This window comes from Dreissena polymorpha, chromosome 9, assembly GCF_020536995.1.
Source record: "Dreissena polymorpha isolate Duluth1 chromosome 9, UMN_Dpol_1.0, whole genome shotgun sequence".
NCBI classification, from domain to species: Eukaryota; Metazoa; Mollusca; class Bivalvia; order Myida; family Dreissenidae; genus Dreissena; species Dreissena polymorpha.
In genome coordinates this window covers 1,935,922-1,959,357 of record NC_068363.1, presented here as the reverse complement: position 1 = coordinate 1,959,357, position 23,436 = coordinate 1,935,922, and the positions used below count along the sequence as shown (strand labels likewise).

Genomic DNA, 23,436 nt, shown 5'->3' with positions numbered 1-23,436 from the left:
AATTGGGAAACCCAAACACTGGTTTACATTACATAATGGATCCCATTACAAAGAGGCCTAATATTGTCTTAGCGGGTTGCACAGATATTTACAGGTAATACATTACTTCATGGTTTAAATTAACTCCTCTGTAGAACGCTTACATATTATGTGTAAATAGGTCGACTTGATTTTATTGATTTTCTCAAAAGCAGATATATATGGCAATATAAATATAGACCAAATCAGGGTTTAAAGTGAACAGTTTTCATGAACACAACTATTTTTCTACCATAAATTTTAGATTGTCATTTATCACAATCAAAAACACGGCCTGTTTGATTGTTTCACAACTATTTGACATTTGATATTTTATACATAATAGTTATAGCACAAAGCTAATAATATAACAGGGCAAGAAAAGGAAAATTTAACTGTAAATCGACTTAAATTTCTCAAAAATAAATACGAAAAAGGAAATGAAGTGTCATTGATAAAAAAGAAATTCGTCATACAAAGATAACATAACAACACTGAAACTAGACTGTGATATTCTTCACACGAAATTATATATATATATATATATATATATATATATATATATATATATATATATATATATATATATATATATATATATATCTGCAATTGTGATATTCTTTAGCTTTTCAACCTATACATTTTGCTCCCGTGTTTAAATATTTTCATACAACACAGCATAGAATACTTAAATCTGTCGTTGTTAATTCGCGCGAGGAAATCTACTTAAATCTTAAATTATAAACAGCTCTTTCTATGGCGCATTACTTATAGCGACACATGTTAAGGATTGTCTGCATTAAATCTCACGTTTTGCTTTATAGATACTATCTAAAGGTTCATCATGTTTTCTGTCTTGAATAAACTTAAATGATTACACCAAGCTGGAATACATATACAAAGAAGTTTATATCTTATTATACCAATGACTATGGCAACATTTAACCCGGGCAATATAGAGGATTTAAATAAATCAACGACAATAAATCAGGCGGAGATACTTGGGTATATATCTGTAGATAAAAAAGGCGACGAGCATTGCGATAGAACGCAGCAGAGGTATTTGCGGAGACCACCAAAGCCAGACGATGTTCTGTACGACTTAAATGCAGGGTACAGGGATGTTGAAGATGAGCCAAAAGAAAAGTTTGAGAACATCAATACAATTTTGTTTTGGATTCGCAAGTAAGCATTTTTACATATGAAAAAGTGGTATAAAACCTGCGTTTATAAGTTTTCATAATCACAATCGTAATTTTGTTATTAGAGTAAGCCATGAGTTTAAAGCAAGTATGTCGGTTTCCACAAAGGTCGCCGAACCTCGGTCAAGTCATAACAATAGTAAGAGCTTTACATTTAAAACAGCAAAACAATATCCTTAATGCTTTGCGACCATTTGTTGTCAAATACTTTTTAACTTAAAAGAAAGGTAAGTTTTAATTTAATTAATCAGAATGTTTGGAGATTTTATTTAAATATTTTATGTGAAAATATGTTGACATTGTAATGTATGGTTGAAGACAATTACCTAGGGCTGGTTTGCAAGATATGTTTGTTTGCCGTCAAAGTTGCTGACAACGTTGCTGAAAACACCATACGAGACCAATAACCCATGGGACATGTTTTCACAATGGAAGATAGCAGTTATACTGTTTGAAGGGGCGTATTACATGTGCCAATTTGATAGAGTTACGCCAAATAAAAAGAGCAATCAATCAGGAAACAGCGAATGGGTTAATTCGTTTTACTGGTGACTTCAATTCGAAAGGATTTTAACGACTGACAAAGAAGAGCAAACGCGTAAATATCTTAACTTAGCGTTTTGCATAATTGACTTCATAGTAACTTTGTAGAATCAACTGGGTTCACACACGGTAATCACGTCGGTATAAACGTTATTTTAGTTTTTAATATCATCAATTATTGCAGGCATATTGTGATTTATTCATTATACCAAAAGGCAGTGTTACTTTCGTTTTCTATCATACTTTGTTCATAAAATAATACACTATTTAACACTATGCTCTTTTTATATGTTAAGAATTGGACGTAAACTAGGCGCTGTGCATGAATTATCATCACGAAAAATGTTTGCCAAAAATAAAGATTACCTATTTGATTAAGAGCGTATTATTAAAAATTGACAGACGGTGCATTATAAGCGCACTGATTAAAATATTAAATAATATCCATTTAAAACAAGTTGGCAAAAAAGACGTAACTTATCAGCTTCGGGTTCATCAATATTGAAGTGTTAATATCTATAACATTTAAAGTATCTATTAAATTTAACATTTAACGAACAGAGCAAATACGATTGCAATATATATGTTTGCATCGTCAACATGTTTGTTTTCTTTCGATGAAGACATTCAGGGAGATCAGGATCAACGTCAAGGAAACTTTTCGACCGTAAACAAGCTCAGACCGTAAACAAGCTCAGACCGTAAACAAGCTCAGACCGTAAACAAGCTCAGAACGGATAACAACTCTTTGAGTGAGCAAAATTAATTTTATAATATAATATTCCTTTAGACTCAGCATACTGTGTGTTTTTAAAGCAAGCGTATACGATTTACTAACTTTTAGTTCAAAACAGATAAACCGTTCATAAAAAAAACAAACTAGAATAGTTGATCTAGACATTAAAGAAAGATAAGTGTTATCAGAAGCAAATGTTTTTCTTGAACAGAAGGAAACTCGTTCATGGTTAAGAGGTATGTACTGTGTTGGGAAATCCAAATTAAGAAGTGCAGATTTGTTCAGACGGGACATTGATACAATTGTTGTTTTGCAGTTAATTAATACAAGTTTACGTCGGTTTTGCGCAAACGCCTTCGTTTAAAAATTCTATTGTACTATTGAAAAATTGGTTATTAATTTTATGCACCATTTCTCATTCATATTCATATGTTGGGCATGAGATTGTGGATTTAGAAGGTTAACATTGAAATCATATATATTCGTTTTAAACTAAATATTGTTTAACATTTATTAGTCAGATCGCGTTATAATACAAACATTGTCAGTTTTATGTATAGGTCATTTTTGTAATCAGTAATTCAATGTTCTAGTATAAGAAATAATTGAAAGTTGATCAAAACATATATGAATAAATAAAATACATTCAAAATCATCCAGGTTAATGTACTGTTCCCCGAAACATCGTTTTTGCAGGCAAACACTGAGCAACTGAATACCATTTTTAATTCAGTGTACTGTTGTGAAACGGATGCTTTTGATGAAAAGAATAATGCATTTGTTGAACTCAAAACCTACGTCCAAAAAACTGAACCGTGGGCCGTAAATATATTAAAAAGGTATGGTGCTTAGTCCTTCACATTTATTCCTTTAGTATGGCAATGCAAGATCGTGTTTCAGTCTGGTTAATTATGGCATTTAACAATACATGGTACTATACGACTGGGCTCAGACAGCTCCACACTAGATTTATATAATTAAGATATAACGTAAAACAATTGAAACATGTTGAATCTAGATCACTGACATAAAAGATTTTAGAAATCGAGTATACTGATGCTGTTTGAAAAAAAATATTTTTTACCATTTGAGTTTTTCGTTCTGCAAATTTAAATTTACATAAATACTTATTATACTTACAGTGACAAGTTAGAGCATGTTTACTTGAGTAAACATAGATGTCAGTCAGTGCTGATACACCAAACTATTGGAAAAACTGTGACACTGTTAAACGTGCATTATTCATGCATGGATATACTGTTCCTTATTATAAGACTTTTTATCCTTCCTTTAAAATTACAAAACGTATGCCCTTTTTCAATTTCTCACTGTTTTGTTACAGTTATCTAAATATTTCGTCATGCGGCGTCGGGAGTATTTGTCACAATTGTGACACGTTATGAGTTGAGTGTGTTTGCATACTATTTTGGTACAATTGCCCATGGTTTAAAATGTGTGTGCTTTTCACCCTTAAAATCTTGATCTTTTTTAAAGACCCCTTGTATTTATTACTTTTATTTACATTAACCGTATGATTAGAGTATTAAAACCATGTGTTAGCTCACATCCACGTTCAAATGCGAAGTATATAAATATAAGAATCATGAAAATATCATCTTCGTTGTTTCGCTGAACAAGGAGTATGTGCTATTCGGCAAAATACCTGAAGATTGTACAAGAATCCAGCACAACTTTACATTCATTTTGCAGATTCAAGTTGCTACAGTGGTGGACTCAGGAGCATGTAGGAGGTGTCAGGGAAATTCTGTGTGGGCACATGGACACACGTGGAATTGTCACTAGATTGGAATCGTTTGCAACTGATGACATTCCTTCACTTTGTGGAGGTTTGTACCACACTTTGTTCTAAATAGGCGAATGCCATCTTTGAATATGCCATCCCACGAGAAAAAATGTTAAAGGCGATTTGTTGGCGTGATTATTTTTTTTCTTGTTAGCTAACCTGAGCACAAAGTACAATGGTCCCAGTTCTAAGCTAGGTCACGCGTGTTGGAAAACTACACGACCGGGTCGAATATAAGAAAGTTATTTTAACCACTCTAGTAATAAATTAAGCTAATGTAACATGTGAGACAGCTCTTACAATTATTGAAGAATTACTCAGGTACTTCCCTACAACATCAGTCGTATTCATGATACATTAGTTTACTTGTGTATATCATGTGTGTGCTACTGTTATTCGAGGATTGATACGTTTAGGCCACATTTCGAAGAAGGCGGTATTTAGCATTCAAAAATGTCCATCATTTCGTCTGTTCATCTTTGCGAAATCCCCTGTCTCATACTTAAAAACAAAGATGATATTTTCAGTATATTCGATCATAAAATTTCGCGATGTGAAGTCGAAAGTACATCGCGAAAATAGGTGACATAACGATATACGCACAATAAATAACGCAAGTAGATTGATAATTATATATATATATAATATATACAATTCACTACGCATGCACAAGTTGCATTTCTGGGTTTACCACGTGACGATGATGATCAATCTACTTGCGTTATTTATAGTTAACTGGTAGTTACCTGGTACCTGTACCCAGTATTATATTACCAAATATACAAAAATATGAAAACTTAACAACTTTTTTCAAGTAAAATAATATACCAGTCGAGATATTTTAATCAATATAAACTAAAAATTGTAAAAAATACGGTATTGTAGAACTTTTCTTTTCTCTTCATTCGTGGTTGACGGTCACTCTAAGACTTGATGTGATAAAAGGTACCTACTTAGTAAGAGAACAATAGGATATACCTAAACGAATCCGACTTCATTTACAGAGTTTGTATGTACATAAAGCAAGGGAAACCCCGCATTCCACTTTTGTCTCAAAACTCCGCTAATACAAGTTCACGAACTTTTCTTATTTCGTCATTCGTGGTTGACGGTTCCTCTTGTTTGCTTGGGTACTTTTTGGATTTTCAGCAATGGACGCCGCGCGTATGCTTCAATTTTCTGGACCAACTTTTGACAAGGATCAAAGGGAAAGTTGTCGAAACTGGCGAGTTTATGTCATGCAGGTACTGTTATATATAGATGCATGCAACGCATATTTACTTTTATTTTTAAATTATTGTTTTACATGCTGACATTTAAGATGTTTAGCGTCACATGACATCATGATGTTAAAGTTGTAAACTTATAGTTCACGTCAATTGTTGGCCTATATTTGTAGGACCGTGCACATATTTGAGTGATCAATAACAAATAAGGAAGAGGTCAGCCACCACACATCCGACGAGAAGAGGTATCAATTTCTTCCACAGGAATACCTGTCGAGTGAAAGGAATACTTAATGAGGAGACAAAACATACTAATGCTGACGTGATGGAAAACAAATCTTGATACGTTTATAAAAGTACATTGTTTATTTGCACTGTGTTAGTCATTTAACTCTGACAATGAATCATGTTTTATATTTGTTGTAACATTAATCAAATGATCCTATGTATACCTGTAAATAATACAAAAACGACGTACAATTACCAGCTCGAGTTATTCTCGAGCTTTAGAGCAGTGCGGAATCAATTTTCTTTTATTGAGTAGATCTATTAAGTATATTTAGTGTTCTTGACAATGCAATACCATACATGATATCGCAAGAAATGTTATATATAAACACTCCACACATTCACATCATCTGACCTCATTTTGATCACAGATGTATTTTGGAATTAAGACTGATTAAGATGGTCAAACTTATTGGTTTATACCTAACACAGGTGTTGGGCGCGTGGCCAAGTTACTTTATATACTTACCAAAGTATGATCTCCTCATTGTTTGCTTCATAATTCATGTTTCAATGTTTTACATTGTGTTTGTAAATATATATATATTTGCATACTATTTTCATCTTCATATTCTTCTTTCACTAAATACGATTTTTTGTATAAAATGTTAAAATATACGAACTTCACCATTCTATTGAGGGTAGGATTTCATATCCTTAAAGTAGAATTTATCATTTTCATTACATAAGTAGTTACACTTTGTACCTTTAATTTCCTTGTGATTATTTAGCACTAACCTTATAATTCTTCTTTACATCAGTTACAAGAACTTGGCACTGTGTTAATAGAATAGATTCTCAAATATGCTCATTCATTCTGTGGTATTTTCCAATACCATATACACATGTATACAAATAGTTGCATTACATCTGTTCTGCTACATATTTAGTTAATGGCTGATGCTTGTAATACACCTCGCTTTAAATGCATGTCTTTTTTACTGCTGGTTTCAAAATAAATATTTTACTAGTGCATTTCTTGTTTCAGTTTCTTTTCACAGACTGACAAAAACAATTCTGTTCACTTTGTAACAGATATTTCTTTCATATTTCTTAAGCATCAACATTAACCTCTGACTTGTGAACTACCTTATCTTAAATTCATTTCCTACATTTGCATTTGTTTAGTTCATGCAATCTTGCACGACTTTGTTGAAGCAACTGAATAAACGATGTATCTTCAAAGATTTAATTAATTCCCGTATAATCCATGTCTAAATTGATTATTTTCTGTGTTTTACCACACAGAGCCGATATTCCCATACACATCTGCAATAACGATCGCTGCAGGCGTGGTTACCTCGTCTTCAGATTTCATACCAAAAAGGGAACATACTCCATTGCATTAGTCATTAGGCCAACTAAACTTAACAATTTGATCCACTCAACATATTTTATATCAACTGAAACAGTTATTAAACTTTATTATTTAACCTCTCTTCGGACCAAATTTCATGACGATTGGAAAAAAATGTGGCTTCTAGAGTGTTAACAAGGTTTTAGTATAGCTATGTATGGACAAATGCCCCGCCCCCTTGGCAACCATCTTTTTCAACCAACTGGCAACGTGTTCAAACAAGAGCTGTCAGAGGACAGCTCGCTCGACTATTCGAGTGCTTGACAGAATAACATAAGCCATCATGGGGAAATTGTTCATATTCAATAATTTATATGACGATCTTTCAAAAATAAAAAAAGGAAAAAAAAGTAAAAAAAAAAATTGGGGGGGGGGGTAGGTTGGGGGGGGGGAGATTCTGGGTAGGGGCGTGGGGTATTGTTTGGGTGGAATACATTGTGGTTTTCAGGTAAGTGTTGTTTTGTCAAAGTAATAATAAAATGTGATCATAAATAAAGAAGCTATGGCAATTTAAGCAATATGTTCAATCATCTAAGTGTAAAAGGGGCCATAATTATGTCAAAATGCTTGATACAGTGGTTTGCTCTTGTTTATAGGTTTGGGTCATGTTGGTAAACAAGTATGCAAAATATAATAGCAATATGTCAAAGGATATAGGAAATATTTGGGGTAGTACGCAAAGTTTAACATAGATTTATCAATAATATGCATATTCTAAGTATAAAAGGGGCAATAATTCTGTAAAAATGCTTGATACAGTTGTATGCTCTTGTTTATAGGTGGGGGTCATGATGGTAAACAAGTATGCAACATATGAAAGCAATATGTCAAGGCACATTGGAAATATTTGGGGTAGTATGCAAACTTTAACACTTGCTGCATATTCTAAGTGGAAAAGGGGCCATAATTATGACAAAATGCTTGATATAGTTGTCCGGTCTTGCTTATAGGTTGGGGTCATGTTGGTAAACAAGTATGCAAAATATAAAAGCAATATGTCAAAGGATATAGGAAATATTTGGGGTAGTACGCAAAGTTTATCATAGCTTTATCAATAATATGCATATTCTAAGTATACAAGGGGCAATAACTCTGTCAAAATGCTTGATACAGTTGTATGCTCTTGTGTATAGGTTGGGGTAATGATGGTAAACAAGTATGCAAAATATGAAAGCCATATGTCAATGGACATTGAAAATATTTGGGGTAGTACGCAAACTTTAACATTTGCTGCATATTCTAAGTGGAAAAGGGGCCATAATTATGACAATATGCTTGATAGAGTTGTCTAATCTTGTTTATAGATTGGGGTCATGTTGGTAAACAAGTATGCAAAATATGAAAGCAATATGTCAAGGGACAATGAAAATAATTTGGGTAGTACGAAAACTTTAACATTTGCACGCTAACGGCACGGAACGCCGACGCCGGGGTGAGTAGGATAGCTCCACTATATATATTTCATATATAATAGTCGAGCCAAAAAGCAACCAAACCCATTTTCCTACTCATCCAAGATATCATTTGGACAAATCTTCTGACCAAGTTTCATGATGATCAGAAAATAAATGTGACCTCTACAGTGTTAACAAGGTTTTACTTTAGCCGTATAAGGAAAAATGCCCCACCCCATGGTGGTCATGATTTTTAACCAACCGGCATCATTTTTGACCTCGTGCAAGATATTATTATGATGAATCTTCTGACCGAGTTTCATGAAGATCGGACTATACATGTGGCCTCTAGAGTGTTAACAAAATTTTACTATAGCCATATATAGCCTTATGAGGAAAAATGCCCCGCCCCTTGACAGCCATGTTTTTCAAGCAAACATAACCATTTTCAAACTCATCCAAGATATCAATAAGACAAACTTTCTGACCATATTTCATGAAGATTGGACAATAAATGTGGCCTCTAGAGTGTTAACAAGGTTTTGCTATAGCCACATAAGGAAAAATGCCCCGCCACTTGTCGGCCATGTTTTTCAACCATTCGGCATCATTTTCGAACTCGTCCAAGATATTATTAGGATAAATCTTCTGACCAAGTTTCATGAGGATTGGACAATAAATAGAGTGTTAACAAGATTTTACGTATGTCATATATAGCGATATATGGAAAAATGCCCCGCTCCTTGGCAGCCATGTTTTTCAAGCAAAGGTTACTATTTTTGAACTCTTACAAGATATCATTGGGACCAATCTTCTGAGCAAGTTTCATGAAGATAAAAAAATAAATGTGGCCTTGAGAGTGTTAACAAGGTTTTAATAAAGCCACATAAGGAAAAATGCCCCGCCCCCTGACGGCCATGTTTTTTAATCAACCGGCATCATTTTCGAACTCGTCCAGGATATTATTGAGATGAATCTTCTGACCAAGTTTCATGAAGATCAGACAATCAATGTGGCCTCTAAAGTGTTAACAAGATTTTACTATAGCCATATATAGCCATATAAGGAAAAATTCCCCACCCCTTGGCAGCCATGTATTTAAAGCAAACGTAACCATTTTCAAACTCATACAAGATATCATTGAGACCAATCTTCTGACAAAATTTCATGAAGATTTGACAATAAATGTGGCCTCTAGAGATTTAACAAGGCAAATGTGCAATATAAGGAAAAATGCCCCGCCCCCTGGCGGCCATGTTTTTAAACCAAACGGCATCATTTTCGAACTCTTCCAAGATATTAATGGGATGAATCTTCTGACCAAGTTTCATAAAGATTTGACAATAAATGTGGCCTCTAGAGTGTTAACAAGATTTTACTATAGCCATATATAGCCATATATGGAAAAATGCCCCGCCCCTTCGCAGCCATGTTTTTCAAGCAAAGGTTACCATTTTTGAACTCATCTAAGATATCATTGGGACAAATCTTCTGAGCAAGTTTCATGAAGATCGGAAAATAAATGTGACTTCTACAGTGTTAACAAGGTTTTACTATAGCCATATAAGGAAAATGCCCCGCCACCTGGCAGCCATGTTTGTCAACCAACCAGCATCATTTTCAAACTCGTCCAAGATATTATTGGGAATAATCTTCTGACCAAGTTTCATGAAGATCAGAAAATAAATGTGGCCTCTAGAGTGTAAACAAGATTTTACTATATATATAGCCATTTAAGGAAAAATGCCCCGCCCCTTGGCAGCCATGTTTTTCAAGCAAACGTAACCATTTTCGAACTCATCCAAAACATCATTTAGACCAATCGTCTGAACAAATTTCATGAAGATTGGAAATAAATGTGGCCTCTAGAGATTTAACAAGTCAAATGTTGACGCCGCACAACGCACAACGGACGACGGACAAAAGGCGATCACAAAAGCTCACCATGAGCACGTTGTGCTCAGGTGAGGTAAAAATGCTCATGTTAAATATGTACTTTCTACCATTACTTTCATATCTAATTATGACTCTCATACAGCAAGAATAATGTGAACATTATCCATAATAATTTTAATACTACAATTCAAGTAGACATTTGCCAATATACGAATTGAAAATGAGATTTTGGATGAATTTTTTTATTGTTGCAGGTGTTGCAGGTGATATTTTCATGCTTAGTCAAACTTTAGGTGCCAAAAACCTGTTATGAAAGCCTGTAAATCTTTGGTACAGTACATATATCTTTAAAACAAGATGCGTTTGTGAAACACAATGTCCCCCTATATGACATTTGACCTTGAAGGATGATCTTGACCTTGACCCTTCACCACTCAAAATGTGCAGCTCCATGAGATACACATTCATTTCAAATATAAAATTGCTAGCTTCAATATTGCAGAAGGGACATTACATAAGCAATTTTGACCCATATATTTGACCTTGAAGGATGACCTTGACCTTGACCTTTCACCACTCAAAATGTGCAAATCCATGAGATACACATGCTTGCCAAATATAAAGTTGCTATCTTCAATATTGCAAAAGTTTTCATAAAATAAGCGATTTGGGCCACATATATTTGACCTCTGACCTTGAAGAATGACATTGACCTTTCACCACTCAAAATGTGCAGCTCCATGAGATACACATGTATGCCAAATATCAAGTTGCTATCTTCAAGATTGCAAAAGTATTCATAAAATAAGCGATTTGGGCCACATATATTAGACCTCTGACCTTGAAGGATGACCTTGACCTTTCACCACTCAAAATGTGCAGCTCCATGAGATAAACATGCATACCAAATATCAAGTTGCTATCTTCAATACTGCAAAAGTATTCATAAAATGAGCGATTTTGGCCACATATATTTGACCTCTGATCTTGAAGGATGACCTTGACCTTTAACCACTCAAAATGTTCAGCTCCATGAGATACACATGCATGCCAAATATCAAGTTGCTATATTCAATATAGCAAAAGTTATTGCAAAATGTTAAAGTTGGCGCAAACAGACCAACCAACCAACCAACAGACCAACCAACAGACAGGGCAAAAACAATATGTCCCCCACTACTATAGTGGGGGACATAAAAAGACTTGCAGACTATGAGTTAATCTACATGTATGTGGATGACTTTTGATTGGGGAACCAATATTAAAAGACATATTAACCACAAATCTACAACTTGAATAGCCATATCTATTAAAGATTGAGTGCAACTTACAAATGCTCTCCAAAAGGACATGGTAGACATGTTTCCTGTTCAGTCCGGTTCTGGAACGTTCCTGAAAATCAAAATAATATGTGCCGCGCTCTGTGAAAAGGGGGCTTAATGCACGTGCATCAAGTGTCTCCCAGATTAGCCTGTGTAGTCTGCAGGGACGACACTTTCAGCCTAAACTTGATTTTTGCTAAGAAGAGACTTTCTTGAAACGAAACAAATAAAAAATGTGGAAAGTGTTGTCCTTGATTAGCCTGTGCAGACTGCACAGGCTAATCTGGGACAACACTTTCTGCACATGCATTAAAGCCACACACCTTGAAATGAAATACATGTTAATCAATACATATAGATGCAATTTGAAAGTTTGCAAAATTGTCATGAAATCTATAGCCTAGTTAGCTATATTTTTCTTAAATTTTAAAACCAAAAGTAGTATATCTATATGTATACGTATATTTCGAAAAACGCGATTATTTTTAAGTTTTAAAGCGCAAAATAGACGGATTTCTTCCTTGTAACCACCAGATATATTCTAATTGGCATAGATAAAATTAAATCTATAGCCTTGTTAGCAAGTTATTTATTATTTGTCAAATGGTACCGCTTTTAAAACCGAAAGTTGAATTGCTAGAAGTATACGTCCATTTCGACCAACGCGATTATTTTTAAGTTTTAAAGTGCAAAAAATACGGATTTCTCCCTTGTAACCACCAGATATATTCGAATTGGCATAGATAAAATATGTTTCTTATTTATACTTAAATTTACTATGCCATGTAGTTCATTTCAAGGTGTGTGGCTTTAAACACCTTTTCACATATAACCACCATAATGGTTGTCTACATTTTTCAGTGCTATGTTAGGTGTGCTAAAAACAAATAAATGGAATGTGTCGCATAGTTGTTGATCAATACATGTCTTGTTTTTAATATTTGTTTACTGGGGCTTTTGAAAAGACCTGCAAATATTTCAAAGGATTGTTTTGCTGTTAATATACAGGTAAATTGAGGTCTATAGTATAATTTAACACCATATAATTAATTAACATTATTAAGAAAGACTTGTGGTAAGATAAAAATGTACCACTGATGTTGTTTGTTAAAGTCATTATTGTAAAATAACCAGATTTGACCTCAACTTTGTTTAAGAGTTAACGAGTTGATTTTTAACCCTTTCCCACTAAGAAGCAGTGGCAATGGCTATGTGCAAACAGCATTAAATCAGAAAAGCCTGCAAGTAATATGCAGTCTGTTCAGGTTTTATGCATTTGCTGCTCACCAGTATCCAAGGTTTGGAGATGAAGCCTTTAAAACTTGAATCTAGTAAGAAAGGTCTAAAATCCAAATCAACTTCATGAGGGAAGCGCCCTCACACTACTTTGGGGGAAGGGGTCCGCAGCCCTTAGGAGGGGGAATTTAGGAGGGGGAATTTTCGCGGCGTTTCCCTTTTTGGGGGATTTTTTACTTACTCTCTCATTATTACATGTGTACATGTTTGCACTATAATCATTGCATTTTTCGTAATTTAGTATGTTTGACAAGACTAAATTGATATAGAATTGAGATAGAAATAATCATGAGACACATCTTTCTATAAAAAAAAATATTTTTTTTCTTTTAGGGGGAATTTGCCACCCCAAAAGGGGTAAAAAGTATACTTTTCAGGTGGGGGACTGCCGGCAAATTCAATAGATTGAGGGCCCTGTGAGGGACTACAAATGTATGAAAATAGGTATCTAAGTGGTAAAGGTACATGCATTTGATTCATATCCATACAGACAGCAGACTTTGCAGCCCATACTCTTGCTTGCTATAGTTACCTGCTTGGCAATCCTCGCACGTCACACACCCATCAGTGCTGAACTAACATATGAGCTCTTTGTAACGCTTTATAAAGCTTAGCCAAAACAATGAAAGTGGCAGAATACTGCCCAAAATTCCAACTCATTTGACACAAATGTGTATAATACATTATTTCAGGTATACATAAAAGTAAAAACACACTATTGGAATAAACTTAAATCTTTGAATGAACTGTGTTATTTATTTATTTTTTACCTTAAATGCAGTTTAACGTGTTGCATTTTTTAATATTGATAATAATCAGCTTTTTTTTTGCTTCTTTATAAAGAAACCATAAAAGGTACTTTCCCAATAGACAAAAAAATACATAATTCCCAATTGCCATCAGAAAAATTCCCAAAATCAAGAAAAATTTCGTCAATTTTGTTTGTGTGCATTATCTGCAAGTGATCAAATACAAGAGCACCGCATAACGGGTGCCAACGCTCGGCTGCAGGTGCTGTTTTGAATAAATGAAAGCTTGTCAGATTTTTTAAAGAGGTCACAGTGACCTTGACCTTTGACCTAGTGACCCCAAAAAGGGTGTGGCGAGTAGAACTCATTAAGGTGCATCTATATAATATTATGAAGTTTCAAATTTGAAGGTGGAAGCACTTCGATTTTAGAGCAAAATGTCAAGGTTTTAGCACGACGCGGACAGCAGACGGTGGACGACACGACGAGCTGGCTATGACAATACCTCGGAAAACAGCCGAGCTAAAAATGAGCACTGTTACTAAACATTTCAAGCCAAAAGGCATGTAAATGAATATTTTAATTTGTTTGTGCAATTTATGCCAATCCAAAGGGAACTGGCCCCATTCCCAAAATGGTGAAACAAAAACACACTGCTGACACAATACAATAATGTATCAAGGAACACAGTAAACTATTTCTAATAGTCAGATACCTATTAAAACACGAGCCTTGTTTTGGAAAAACTGGACTGTATGCTTGTGCGTAAAGTGCAGTCCCAGATAAGCATGTGCAGTCCACACAGTCCTTTCTGTCGCATTAAAAATACCATAAAAGCATAAAAGTGTCTTTCCTGAACAGCCTGAGCCGACTACACAGGCTAATCTGGGAAAACACTTTACGCACATGCCTTACGCCCAATATTCTCAGATGAAGGCTATTTTTTTAAATTTCACTTCAAATAACATGTCATGTGTGTCTACATAAATGCAAAATGTTCAAAGCGAACAATTTTTACACTCTGTTTGTCCCCGCTCGTCTTAAAATTGTCCTAATTTAAACAGAAGTGTCACCAAATAAATAAAACAACTTTACCAAGGCTGGGCATTAGAAACACAGACAAGAAGCTAGTAAAAAGCAACATGTGTTTGTGAAACACTTTGTCCCCCATATATTTGACCTTTGACTTTGAAGGATGACCTTGACCTAGTGCCACTCAAAATGTGCAGCTCCATGAGATACACATGCATGCTAAATATCAAGTTGCTATCTTCATAAGCAAAAGTTATGGCAAATGTTAAAGTTTGACGGAAACCGACAAACAGACAGGGCAAAAACAATACGTCCCCCAGTATGTACTGGGGGACATAAAAATCCATTCATTTACTGTACTTCTCTGACTTGCTAAATCCTATATACTTATTCAAAACTTTACAATTTTTTAATTATTTAGTCATATTTTCCAAAATGATGTTATACATTATATGCATACAAAACCCCATATCTAAGAAAAATATATTTTGTTTTCTCTTAAATAGATATTATAAACAGGAATTAATAAAAGTGTATGAAGTGTTGGTAATGATTTACAACATTACCTTTCTCACATGATGGGCATTCTATTGTAGCATCTTTGGGGGTAAAGTGTCCTGGTTTACAGAGGGTACATTCAATCTCTCTACTTTTTCTGTTAAATAATATTAAATATGTTAAAGAAGCAAATTGGTTATATTGATATTCCCCGACACATACATTTTGTTTATGGATGGGTGAAAATCCTTTCATATACGGTATATCCCAAAAAATCCCAATTTCCTAAAAAATAATAATTTGTTTTTAGAAACAAGTGACTTATTATTATATCTAAATTGTTTTCATTTACATCTAAAAAAGAATTAAAATTATATAATTTATATGATTTTGTTCTTCTAACTTGAATGATTTTGTAGATTTACATTAAATTAGTTTTTCTCAAATATGTGGACTTTTGCACGAAAAAATCCTAATCTGGAAATTACAAGAAGACTTTTCTATAAATGAATTATCGAATGCTTCGTATTAAATGCTAAATTAGATAAGGATCACACTTGGTTTGACAAAACTAAACAGAACTATTTATAAGAAAAAAATATTAAAAATTCATCTAATTTAGTCTTTTTTTTCCAAATTTTATTTTAGTCATTTTTTTTCAAATATAGCTAATGTTAAGAGGGAAATTTTAAGGCATTTATTGGGTAAAAGAATATTCCTTTGAGCAAGATTATGGAGCCTAATTTCTGTCTCAATTTGGCCCTAAATAGCATTAATTTGGCCGCAATATCAGCTGAATACCAATGAAATAATTGGGATATTTGTCAATGAAGTGCAAAATGGGTAGTAGTAGTATTAGTAGTATTTCTTTTGACCTTGCGGTCAAGGATAACCCATGAAACTGCAATCACTTATTTCCAAAGGGGTACTTTGGTTTTCGCTGAAGAGGCAGCAATCAAGAAGAGACAGTATTGAGATACAAGGAATCCGGGTGCTATACCCTAGTTCTTTGCGAATAGATCCCTTGGTTCTTTTACGTGCTCAGTATATAGCACCGATACACGCAAGAACTAAATGGGTTTCATACCAGTACATCTCTTTTTGTGTGGGCAAGACTTGAAGCATTTCTCAAATTTCCAGTGCCCCGGCCAGGGATTGAACCGGGGACCTCTTGAATGGTAGACCAGAGTGTGACCACTTGACTACCGCACTTGCGTCCATTCAAGCTCCCCACATGGTCCAGAATTGTCAAAGCATCTTGGATGAACAAGACTATTGCCAAGCAATAAGTCTCCTACCGGCTCCACCATTGTCAGAAATTCCACCATTGTCAGAATAATTTTTGTTGTTGCCATAGCAACCAGAATTTTTGACGTAGGAACAAAATGAAATGACGTGCATAATGTCCATATTGCCATCTATCCATGTTTCAAGTTTCATGAAAAAATATGAAGAACTTTTAAAGTTATCACAGGATCCAGAAAAACACACACCATTTTCAGCAGTATTTCTAGTCTATTTGTTGCCATAGCAACCAGAATTTTTGATGTAGGAACAAAATGAAGTGATGTGCATAATGTCCATATTGCCATCTATCCATGTTACAAGTTTCATGAAAAAATATGAAGAACTTTTAAAGTTATCGCAGGATCCAGAAAAAAACACCATTTTCAGCAGTATTTCTTGTCTATTTGTTGCCATAACAACCAAAAATCTTGACGAAGGAACAAAATGAAATAACGTGCATAATGTCCATATTGCCATCTATCCATGTTTTAAGTTTCATGAAGAAATATTAAGAACTTTTAAAGTTATCGCAGGATCCAGAAAAGTGTGACAAACTGACGGACACACAGAGTGCAAACCATTAGTTTCCTCTGGTGAAACTGGTAAGGGACTAATAACTTTCATGCTTTTGACTGGGGTAGCATTGGCATAATGGATATGGTGTCCGCTTAGCAACTGGGAGCCCATGGTTTCATTCCCCACGGTGTTAGTTTTCTCAAGTTTTCCCTAATCACATCCAGTGTTCTGCGGAGAAAGAATCTAGAAGGGGACATTTGTCCCATCAGCCCTTAAAAATAGGGGACATTCTTAAAATCAGTGAGACGCAAAAAGCATAAGTGTTTTTAACAACTAGTTTACCTTTTATTCTTCATCTGTGAGCCTTTCTGTCCATTTCATAAAGCACTGACAGTTTCTTTTATTACTGTTTGTAATTTAATTAAGTTTTTTTAATTGTTAACTATCAACTATGGTACATGTAACTATTAACTTTGCCAGTCACATCATGCTCAAGCCAAGAATAGTCATGAAGCCAACGTTCTTGAAATTTTCTTTGGGACTTTTTAACATCCGTTTTATCAGACAGCTCAAGCTGACTTTTCGATGTGGACGGGATGTTTTTCGGCTCATGTTGTACAAGAACAGTCACAGGGCTATATTGCACCTTCGCAGATGAAAAAGGCGGACTTACTTGCTTCTTATCTGTAGAATATTCTTTCGAACTACTCGACGATTTACTAAAAAACTTAAAATTGTTCGAGGCTTTTTTTTCTTTGGCTACGACATTTTTGGAACTCTTCATTAGGAGGTATACCGTTATGAAACAAGCGTTTTCATTCGCCGCCAAATGAGTGAGAATCGTATCATCCAATCAATACTGGACTAAAAAAGCGGTCTCTGAGCAAGGTCACATAACCCCAAACCGGAACTCCTGTTTTTAGGGTTACATGCAGTCAGTTTGATACTTAGCACACATTGTTGAGTGCATGCTGCATAGGATTTGTAAAATACATTGCAAATGGTTAGTTTTGGTATCAACTTGAAGGTATATTTGTAAGCAATAAGAAAATAAGCCATTTTTGTGCTCTACTTTTTGTGTTGATGGTTCCCGGCTTTGAAAGTAGGTCATACTATTTGAGCCCAAAATGGTTGTCTGCACAGCTGTCAAAACCGGTTTGCCTATTCTATGGTAAATATTTTGAGTTAGCGCGTATAGAATTTAATAACATGCATTTTTTTTCCAAAAGATTATGCATTTATCTTTCCAATGATGTATGCTGATATAGTGGGTATGCGCTTGATCATGGTAAAAATTGATATCGAACTTCAACTATTTTATATGTAATATAGAAAGAAATTAATTGCGCATGCGTAACCTTTAAGCACATCCGACCAAGTTAGTCGTCTGCCAGAATTTTGACAATTGACCATCAAAAACTCTCTGTTGTGCAAAACATAACTGCCAGATGTCATTTTGACCCAAATTAGGGCTGTTTGCAATTTGGCTGTTGCACTTGGGGTCATAAGGGGAGTAAATGCTGGAAGATCACACCGAAACCTGTTCCGGAGACATATTCTAAGACTACTTAAACACTCGGTATTGTTTTTCAGTGACATTTTGACATTAATTGCATCAATCTCAATAATGAACCTAAAGCATGTCTTTATTTCATCTGTATTTATTATTATTGTTTACTTTTTGAGCCTTTTACTGTTAAAAATGCCTGCCAATTTTGGACCGACACTGCTATCTGCTTTCGCCTTCAACCCCGTCAGGCAGATCTACTCAGAATAACACTACTTTGCCTTATTTTTCCTGTTTGGATATCTTGCAAAGTTTAAGTAAAATCAAGTATTCAGCTGAAAACACAAAAATGATAATAATATTATGCTTTCTTCCTGGAAGGATGTTGTTGTGATAGACCCTGCATGAAAAACACCAGGGAATCTGTATTTAAGTGACCTCAATAGTATGCGTAAATCTAAGTGTTCATTTGTAGGCGGTGTCGAAATGGGTCTTTAGCTCTGCCTGAACTGTCGTCCAATTGGTTTTCAAGTCCGGCTGAAGTGACAGGCCATCAAAAACTGTAAAGCATGACCGATTCGAAGATGGCCCTCAACACTCGCCCAGTCGTGTCGAGAGGATCGGTGTCTTTGTAGGTTAGTACGGCGTGTTTTTTTTTCAATTAAATCTATTGTAAAATGATTTTGTTTATATCCTGGCATACTTTTGTCACCAAAATTAGGAAAATTGGGTGTTTTACATTTACTGCAGCTCTTAAACCACATTTTGTGGCGATAACTTTGCCAGTGTGCCAGAAAATGTGATGCCCGCGTAGTGTATTATTCATTTGCAGCAAATAAAGCAACAAAGACTATTGAAAGCTTACTCTAATTGTATCTCACTTACATTAGTTGGCACCGTAATGGGTAAATGTGCACAAAAAAACCTTTTTGTTTTCTCAGATTACACGGAATTGAGCACCCGGGCCAGACTGACACTTTCCGGAGCTTGTCCGAGACGGAACACGAGCCGAGGAATCAGAGGTCCATGTGTGACAAAAGACTTAAAGCTCATGTCTGACGATGACTTTTTTTAAGTCAGGAAGTCAAGTGTGTTGTTTTTTCATGCAAACAAGCCCTTTTTTGGGTCAAATGACATTAGAAATGTTGCTTCTACATGGATTTTATGTAAAATGTGCTTTTTTAATAAAGTTTGTTCGAATCCGGTTCAAAACCTGCTTTGATGCACAAATATTGCCATATATTATTTTGTTCACTTATTAAGTCATATGTTACATCAGCTTTGCCTATTGGAATCGAAAGTGATGCCTTGTATGGAGTCTAAGTGATGCATGTATGATGTCACCAAGTTTGGCTTTTCTACCTTAATTCTTGACGCGAAATGCTGTTACGAATGGCGCTTTCAACGGCAACTTTTATGAATAAATCTGTGTGTCATTGTACCAGAACTTTGTGATCTTTCTCAAAACAGCTTACACCTGTGGGAAAAGTGCCTTTAAATCAAATTTGAAGGGGTTGGGTTCTCTTAAAGGTCACATAACCCCAAACCGGAACTCCTGTTTTTAGGGTTACATGCAGTCAGTTTTATACTTAGCACACATTGTTGAGTGCATGGTGCATAGGATTTGTAAAATACATTGCAAATGGTTAGTTTTGGTATCAACTTGAAGGTATATTTGTAAGCAATAAGAAAATAAGCCATTTTTGTGCTCTACTTTTTGTGTTGATGGTTCCCGGCTTTGAAAGTAGGTCATACTATTTGAGCCCAAAATGGTTGTCTGCACAGCTGTCAAAACCGGTTTGCCTATTCTATGGTAAATATTTTGAGTTAGCGCGTATAGAATTTAATAACATGCATTTTTTTTCCAAAAGATTATGCATTTATCTTTCCAATGATGTATGATGATATAGTGGGTATGCGCTTGATCATGGTAAAAATTGATATCGAACTTCAACTATTTTATATGTAATATAAAAGGAAATTAATTGCGCATGCGTAACCAGCAACGAGCACCTGCCATAGCAGGAAATCCGCTATTCTCAGAAATTTTTAATGTGTAAGAATCGCTTTCCAATTGGTACTCAAGTCAAATCGGCCGCGACAAAATATCGCGGAATCGCGGCCTCGGCAGAACACTGACATCAAGTAATGGTTCTGCCTAGGAAAACTGTAATTAATGATTTTCATTAAACAACAGCATTTTTTCTCTTTATTGGAAAAGATGGGGGGGGGGGGGGGGGCTCTTCAGGTAGGAAATTAAAAACGGAAAAGGAAATGTATTTTTATTGATCAGCATGATTGCATATTTATATATAACTGAAAATTGGTTAAATGAAAACAGCTGGGAACAAACAGCAAAAATTGCTCTTACTTTGTCAATTTTTTCGTATACATAAAGTATTTTATCCCAAATAAAGCTTGCATAGAGTCCTTTTAAGCAATCAAGGTACAGCTGCAATGTGCGTAATTTTTAGTTTATATATTGAGTCATTGTTTAAAAATTAGAGTTAATAAAGAATTGCATAAGATGTGCATTTGAGAGTATATTATTGGCTTTTAAAACAAGTTTTGTCACATCATTTAAATTTGTCTCATCTTTTATTTTTATGTTTAATTGGGAAATGTTTTTTCTCTTACTTAATGTTGTGATACATAAATACAATTAAAAACAAATGAGGCAGTTAGTTACAAAATATCTTTTTTTTAATTTAGAAGGGGGCCAAATTTTTGCCCATAATTTGACGAACCACATACAAACAATGAAAGCGTAAAACTTACGGTTGTTCTGCTCCTGGTGGACAAGCACTGCAGCTGTCCAAACAATAGCCACTGCGTGGACAACAACTGCACTCAGCCCATGACTGGTTGGCAAAATATCCTGCGTTACAAACTGCACATGTTCTAGTTGAATTACAGTCCTGTAGTCTGGTAGGTGGAAACTCAGTTGTGAGTGTGTTCACACCAAGATACCACACAAAGATAAGGATAAGACCTGAAATAGACAAACTAAAAGAATATAAAAATATTTAATGATTTGAACATTTACATGACTTTAACAGGAAAGTGACCCAATTGATGATTTTGCAAATATCAACAAATACTGGAAATACGCAAATGTAAGCTGTTTTAAAAAAGAATGTTACAAATTACAATGTACATTTGTACATACAGTTCAGAATTTGTGGGAGTGGAAATTTACAATATTTGTTATTTCTTAATAATCATGTAAAGATATTCACACCAAAGAACTTTGAGCAAAAGAGTAACCTTTTTATAATCCGTTTGTTTGAATACAAAAATGCTTAATTTATTTTGGGGAATATTAATGCTTTTAGCGCTTTAAAAAATCAGGCAATGGTGAAAAAGAGAAATGGTTACTTCGTGAAGCATCATGTAGCCAAATAATTATTAAATTAGAGCACACCATACAAAAAGTAAGCACACAATATTGAATAATAATGTAACTGGTAGTTCACCAAAAAATAAATGTACATTCCAACCAACCCACTGATATTTGACTGACTCCAAGTATAGCTGTTATAAATATATAAAACATTACACTTTCAGTGAACGTCTAATAAAATCTCATTATTTTATATATTTATCAGTATATAATATGACATAAAGTTTATTTGATATTTTTGAAATTGCATGTTATAACTGCATTTTTAAATTCTAATTATTAAGTGCCATGGATTTATATCGCTGTTAAACTCAATAAAAATATTTGAGTTCATTGGAAAATTTTGCATTTTTAAAGATATTTTTGTCAGATTTATGGAAAAATGTTACTTTTTTGGATTGGAAAACAGCCTTTAATTTTGAGGGAAAATCACTGTTGTACGTAATCATATATTATTCGGAATAATAACAATATAACTGACTTGCATCGCGAGGAGTTTGCCTGTTTGGATCAATGGACGATAATTGTTACGAAACCGTCCGGTTACGAACATATCAAAGATTACAACGTGAAAAATACTTTAACTATACGGATTATTTATGTAAATGAAAAACGAATCAGTGATTTAATCATTATTTAATTATAACCATATATTCGTAGCTTATGTTCACAATGTTTCATTATAAAATTTGGCTAAGTTTCGCTTTACACACTAAGAGTTCTTCTACCATTTTGAAGTCATGTGACAATTACAATACACAACAGGGTTACAAACCACTTGATTAAAAAAACAACCGGGTTAAGGTCATAAAACCTGGCAGACGAACTAAATGGCGTGGTATGTTATAAGCACGTGCTATTATTCGTTGAAACAATTGAAGCTATACAAATTGTATATCCCAATCCTATCTTAAATGCACTATTTTTATAGTGCTCTAAGTATTCTAAGACTTGAATTATTTTCTCTAAATTTTCGGACACGAACAAAACAATAGTGTCCGAAAACTTGAGTAATTACGGTAGCCGTTGAGGACTGCACATGCTTATCTTGGACGACATTTTATGAACATGCATTAAGCCACGTTTTCACAGAGCGAGCTTCAACGCAAATTTACATATGATGAACGGTGCACTACAGGAGATAAATAGTATACATCAAAATTCAATCAATATAGGGGCTGGAGAAAGATCTCCGACAGCGTCTATTAAAGTGTACACACATTTGTTGCTACTTATAAGTGTGCTAAAAGTTCAATTTATTGCAATTAAGGCACTGGGAACTGGATGGACTATCCACAAAATGCTGATTTTCTATGGATTTGAAATATTGAAGAACACATTAACGGGTATATTGGTTATGCG

The 23,436-nt window shown here is 34.5% G+C and overlaps 1 long non-coding RNA gene across 1 annotated transcript; it reads right to left on the bottom strand.

Moving 5' to 3' along the window:
* Positions 1-15,428: 15,428 nt before the first annotated feature.
* Positions 15,429-22,833, bottom strand: LOC127846387 (uncharacterized). The gene is made up of 3 exons (XR_008033490.1): positions 22,722-22,833; positions 21,450-21,663; positions 15,429-15,518 (listed from the first exon to the last, which is right to left on the bottom strand). It is a non-coding gene; the product is annotated as an uncharacterized LOC127846387 (long non-coding RNA).
* Positions 22,834-23,436: the final 603 nt, after the last annotated feature.